Source organism: Heterocephalus glaber, unplaced genomic scaffold (assembly GCF_053883595.1).
Source record: "Heterocephalus glaber isolate CG9 unplaced genomic scaffold, H.glaber_assembly_v1.0 deba00001497, whole genome shotgun sequence".
In the NCBI taxonomy this organism is placed as follows: Eukaryota; Metazoa; Chordata; class Mammalia; order Rodentia; family Bathyergidae; genus Heterocephalus; species Heterocephalus glaber.
The window spans coordinates 18,396,868-18,403,826 of NW_028258320.1; positions in this window are offsets into that span (position 1 = coordinate 18,396,868).

Genomic DNA, 6,959 nt, shown 5'->3' on the forward strand with positions numbered 1-6,959 from the left:
AGGAGCAGAAGCCCAGGGCCCCACTGGTACATGGCGGACTGGAGAGTTGAATGCAGGCTGTCTGGCTCCAGGGCCGTGCTTCACCTCTGCGCTGCACATGCTGTTACCACCCTGGAGGCCAAACACAGGGGAAAAGGAGAGTGAGGCTGGAAAACCGGCCTGGGTCTCCAGGGAGCACAGTGGAAGGTGTGTGGTCCTGGTTCTCATTTGGGCTCTTCCTTCCCTGAAGGTGAAGGGCCAAGTTCCTAGCTGTAAAGGGCTCATGGCCACCTCAATGGCTCCTTGTGAGATCAGAAAAGGGAAGGCAGGTGGCCCCATTGGGCACAATGAAAGCATCTCCTGAATCTAACCCTTCATGAGGCTAAGAACCCTTCTTAAAAATCCTGCTTCATCTCATTTTGTTTGGTCCCTTAGGATAAGAAAATGTGTGCAGCCCTTTCAGCCCATTCAGTAAAATACAACCATAAGCCATTAGAAGGTACCAGATTTTACCGAAGTCTCCTCCTAGCCAGGCATGGTGGTGCACACCTGTAATCCCAGCACTTAGGAGGCTGGGACAGGAAGATCTCTACAAGTTCAAGGTCAGCCTGAACTACATAGTGAGACATTGTCTCAAAAAACCAAAAACAAAACAAAAATTCTGTTCCCATTACAAAAAAAAAAAAAAAAAAAAAAAGCATAGATCTTAGGGGCTGGGGATTTAGCTCAGTGGTTTTGCCGCCTGCTGCGCAAGCGCAAGGACCTGAGTTCGATCCCCAGTACCAAAAAAAAAAAAAAAATAGATCTTGAATTCTGCACTGTATTCTTTTAAATGGTAAGTTTGAAATCAAGTTGTCCAGGGGCCAAGGATTTAGCTCAGTGGTTCTGCTGCCTGCCTCACAAGCGCAAGGTTCCAAGTTCAATCCCCAATACCAAGAAAAAAAAAAGAAATTAAGTTGTCCATAATATAAATCAGTCTGACCTGCTGGTATTCCACTTGTTGCAGAAGAATGAAAGTGTATGACAGCAAGCATTCACAAAAAGAAAACTCCCCAACTCTACCAGCAGTTACAGTCACTATGGTGTCTCCATGGGAGCAACCACGAGTTAAACAGAAATGTTAACCTCAGCAACTTCCAGAAGAATGCTAGTGGTCATTTTTATAGGTTTGATCCCTGGTACAAAAAAAAAAAAGAAAGAAAGAAAGAAGGAAGAGGGCCAGGGATTTAGCTCAGTGGTTTCGTCACCTGCTGTGCAAGCGCAAGGACCCAAGTTCGATCCCTGGTACCAAAAAAAAAAGAAAGGAGGGAGGGAGGGAGGAAGGAAAGAGAGAGAGAGAGAAAGAAAGGGACAGAGAGAAAGAAATTGGAAGTTCAGCTACCTCAGAAAAGCAGGGGGCAAGGCATGGAGATGAAAACAGGAACCCAGTTAAAAATCTATATAAAGGGCCGGGAATGTAGCTCAGCGACACCACACCGGCCTGCCAAGCACAAGGTCCTGAGTTTGATCCCTAGTACCAGGAAAAAAAAAAATCTATATAAAAAAAGCAGTTAGGCCCCAGCTCTTCAGGAGACTGAGCCCAGACCACCAAGCACCATGGCTAGCAGGAGCAAGGCACAGCCCTGAAAAGGGGACAACTGAGTGAAACCGTGACATGAACAATACCCCCAAAACACTCCGTGTGTGAGCCTCCACCAGCAGCATGCTCCACGTCTTCCTCCCTGGAAGAGGTGGGGAGCTCTACTTTTCCTCTGGTGAAACTAAATAGCCTCAGAAGAAAAGTTGAAGACCCACACGTACACAAGAGCAAAACTATAGAAATAGCAAACATCTGGGCCAGGGATTTAGCACAGTGGTTCCACTGCCTGCCACAAAAGTGCAAGGTCCTGAGTTCAATCCCTGGCACCAAAAAAAAAACAAAAAACCCCAGAAATAGCAAACAGATTGGTAGTTGACAGGGATATGGAGAGAGGGGAGGGCTGGGTAAGCAAAGGATAGGGGAGTTCTGAGGGAAGAGAAACTATTCTGTATGATACTAGAAAGGCGATTAATGACACAATACTCTTGCCAAACTCAGAGAACTTCACAACACAAAGAATGAACTTTAATGTTTATGAATTTTTTTTTGGTACCAGGGATGGAACTCAGGTCCTTCCACTTGCAAGGCAGGTGGTGGAACCACTGAGCTAAATGCCCAGCCAATGTTTATGAATTTTAAAAAGTGATTCCTGGGGCCAGGAGTGTGGTTCAGAGCACTTGCCTAGCACACCCAAAGGCCCGTCAGATCCCTGACACCAATGGTGGTTAATGATGATGATGAGGAGGAGGAGGAGGAGGATGGTGATGATGATGATGGGGGGGGAGGAACAGGAAGGCTGAGGCTGAGACAGGAGCATCCCTTGAGCCCAGGAGTTCAAGGCCAGCCTGGGAAATATAGTGAGACTCTGGGTCCAAGGAGGGGAGGGAAACATAAAACTGCTTCACTGAAGGGGAAGGGGAAGAAAGGTGATGACCTAAGTAACTTTGAAAATGACAGGAGTCAGTAAGACTAAAAGCCAAAGGAATTGTACATAGCACCACACTCTGACTGACCAATTCCAAAACCACTAACCATGCATACCGGAATCAATCAATTAAGTAAATAGATAGTGGATGGTGGGAGGTGGGGCACTCATGGAGTGAAGAGTTTCAGATGAGCAAGGAAGACTAGAACAAGCTGAATAAAAACTTTTAAGAATCTGTAGAGCAAGCATTCCCAATCCCCAGCATTACAGAACAGTACTGGTCCATGGCCTGTTAGGAACTTGTGTGCACAACAGAAAGTGAACAGCTGGGGAGGGGCAGGTAAGGGACACTTCCTCTGTATTCACAGCTGCTCCCCATCACTTGAATTCCCACCTAAACTCCACCTGCTCTCAGATCAGCAGAGGCATTAGTTTCTCATAGGAGCTTGAATTCTACTGTAAACTGCACATGTAAGGGATCTAGATTGCATGCTTCTTATGAGAAGCTAATGCCTGATGATCTGAGGTGGAGCTGAGGTGGTGATGCTAGCACTGGGGACTGGCTGGAAATACAGGTTAACATTAGCAGATAGCTTTGACTGCACAGAGAACATAATCAATGGCTTGCAGACTCATCAAACCCATGTGAGTGCCAAGTGACAAGCTGCATCTGGTGGCAGGCATTAAGTCAGACTCCAACTCTTAAATTCATGTGTGGCCCACCCATTATTTTATTTACCACTTCTGTCCACCCCTTTCCTGCACTATGTGCTTGTCTAGTCATAGTTTTGGTAAGCCCACAAACTAACACTAGCCAAAGTGAGGAAAAAGCAAACATCACTGGAGAGCTTCTTTGAAAGGGGGGGAAAGACCAAATGACCAGACAGCAGAAGACCCTAAGACTTCCCAAAAAGCTGCATTTAAAAGAAGAGTTCTATTTAAATTACAGGTTCATTGCAACATTCTCCAAGCTCTCTTTGTATAATATGCGGCAGCTAGCTATCCAAGGAAGCCATTAAACCTTCAAAACAACTTCACATGGACACCAAGCACCCTGTATTAAAAGACAAACCTTGGGCCCAGGGATTTAGCTCAGTGGTTTCACCACCTGCTGTGCAAGCACAAGGACCCGAGTTCGATCCCCGGTATCAAAAAAAAAAAAAAAGACAAGCCTTTGGAGTTTTTCAAAAGAAAAAAAAAAAGAATAGAAGCAATGATTGAAGGCCATAACTTTGTCTGCACTGAGGGCATCATTCTTAGAAGGTAACTGCATTGCTAAAGCTACAAAGCCCTTTACTATTAATGAAGAGTTGATTCAGCCTGCTGCTCAGGACATTTGTCATGAATTTTTAGGTGAGGCTGCAGTTCAAATGGTAGCACAAGTTCCTCTTTTTGCCTAGCACCATAACAAGATGAACTGATGAAACAGTAGATATTGAGACACAATTGCTAGAGAGGATTAATGAGTCACCACTGAACACAATTTGGCAACAATTATAAATTACTTGTGGAATTCAAAAACTACAGCCATGTTTGAAAAAAAAGACTTCCCAGCATGGAGTTCTTAACGTCCTTGCACTTTTTAGGTGTGTCAGATGGTGGTTCCAACTAATCACTGGGTTATGAACCTTTCCCAGGCCTCTATAAGCACTAAATACCATCATATATGCCATCATATATGGTGAATAGGAAACACGATATTGGATCTTTAGGTAGATTCTAAGTGCAGTCCCAAGAGGACAACTCTACTCAAAACGCCCAAAATATCTTCTTAAATGTAGTGCCCTACTTTGAACTTTTTCTTTTCTAACATTTTTTGCCTACAAAGGTAACTGCTGTTTTTCATTTATGTGTGAGTGTTCCTGTCTTAAATGGCAGGCATTTGGAGAACAGCGATCACTCAGAAAATGTTTATAAACACTATGGTCTCTGTTTAGGGTTATATACATAGCTTTGAAATGGAAATCCTAGCATGACTTGTCTCTAGCAAATTGCAACTTTTCTTTATATCCTAACAAGTTTGTTTCATGTCAGACACACATAGGATGACATTATAATTACAGACTCCAAGTTCTGGGCAAAAGAGACTCTGATGGTTTGTAATGATAATTTTGTACATCTATGATTCACAGTAAGTCATTTTTCCAAAGACCCAGTGTCATTTTGTAGGTTTGCACTCCTCTAGAGATATAATGTGCAAATATTGCAAGTCATTGGTTATTAATCTTAGCCAGTTATGTGCTAACCACATTTCATTAAATTACCAGGTCTGTAGTGATAAAACTGAGATCAGCACCTAAGCCTTGGGCCACACTTCATGTGTCAATGTGATGATGTTCAGTTGAATCTGCAATAATCCAAGAAGAGCTTTGAGGCAAGTACTTCAAAACCTGTTAGCAAACTCCAATGGTAGAAAGCAAGCTGAGTTTTAGAAAGGGTGAGAACATGACTGTAATGAAACACACCTAGAACTGGCCCAGAAGCCTGCAAAAGAAACAGGCATCAAGGAGGAAGACCAGTTTGTTTTCAAGGTGACAATTTGAAGCACACTGCGGAGAATTATCCAGGGACATTCCAAATGTTTTTCATTTTCCTTCCCCAGGTGCCCTTTTTGCGGGGAGGAGGATCTCTTTTGTTTAACCACAATGCCATCCTGTCCCCCAAAAGAAGGGAAAGGCAAAAGGGCAAACTATTTGTCACTGTTCACACACATTATTTAGCTACATATTGAAGCAGTCCTTCCCTTACACCACTCACAGGCCCACCTCTCTTATCTGAAGCTTGGAGAACATTTAATTTGCCTATGTTTGCAAGAGACTGTCCTAAGTGTCTTTTTCCACTTACCAACTCTGATCCCAACTGAAAATGGTAGCGTTAACAATACTAATGATTGATGCACCTCACTGCTTAAAATGTGATGGGACCAAATCCTCTATCCAGTTCAGCTGACAGATATTTTTTGAGACCATCTGGACATGAATGGCTGTCATAGTATAACTCACATGGGAAAACAAATTCTAGAAGTTAGAGTTGTCCAAAGCAAAATATCAAAAGAAATATACCCTTCCAGGATTTCACTCCTTTTTACCCACAAGCAAGGGAGAAACAGTCAGTGCCACCTGTTCAGTTTTTATTCCCATGAAAGCAAAGGTCAGAATAAACACTGTCATCTTCATTAAATGAAATAGCATCTAGGCGGGCAACCCACTTTCCGGACCCCCTTCTGTCTCTCTTAGGCAGCTTTCTTTCTCCCAATAAATAAAAGAAAGAAAGAAAGAAAAAGAAATAGCATCTTGACTCAACTACTAAGAAACAGCTGAGAGCGATGGCTATTCTGACAAATTTGGCTCTGTTTAGCAGCCTTAATCGAGCTCCAGATGTTAGTTTAGTTCTCAGAATGACCTAAGAGTGCAATTCACAGCCAGAACAGACCCAAACCTTCAGGTTCATTTATAAAACAGTAGCTGGCCCCATTTATCACATTCAACCTCCCCACCAAGCATTACTGTCCACCTTCTTCAGAGACAGAGAGTAAGCCCAGTGAGCACCAGGTCACAAAGCTGGTAGTGATGAGAAACGGCGAAACCAGTTCTGTTCAACTCCTTCTAACTTCTTTAAACTCCTTTTAATTGTGTTTCTAAGCAGGGTTAAAAACTTTGTTGAACAAAGAGAGGTCACTATGCATCAGACTGGCTTTGGACAGGAACAATCACTGCATCTAAAGCTGCTTTTTGTTGCCCCTCATCATTCTTTTCCCTCTTTTTTTCCCTTTCCAGAGCTGGGAATCAAACCCAGGGCCTTGCACATATTAAGCAAGCATTCTACCACAGAGCTATATCTTCAGCCCTTTTTTATTATATTGAGACAAGGTCTTCCGAAATTGCTCAAACTGGCCTCAAACTTGTGATCCTTCCATCTCAGCCTCCCATCTCAGTCTCCTGAGTGGCTGAGACTACAAGCATGTGCAACCATGGCCAGCTTATCCTATTTCTAATATTGTTCCCTGTAATTATATCCATTCATTTCACAAAGACTGACTGTGGTTCCACTATAGTGTAGACACTGTGGACATGGCAGTGAACTAGACAGACCACAGTACCTGCTCTCACAGAATGAACGGTATTTGTTAAACTTGTGCCTGTCTCCTTCCAAAATAAAGCAGGAATCTGTCTTGCTTACTGCATAGTTCCCAGAGCAGCCTCTAGTATGTGGTTACAATAGACAGTGATGTTTGCCAAACTATTCCACCCCTGAAATCCTCAGCAACGGGGCAGGACACATAAGGGTCAAACAATTCACCAATCTGTTTTGACTTCCATGGAGAGTTCCTTAAAGTGCAGTCAATGTCTCAGTGCTATCTTACAAATGGTCATTATATAAAGATTTAAATAAAACCTCTAAGACATTCCAGTATTTTTTAAAGGTTGAAACAAAGAGCAATTTCATCATCTTTAGGAGTTCATTTTTCTGGGGCTG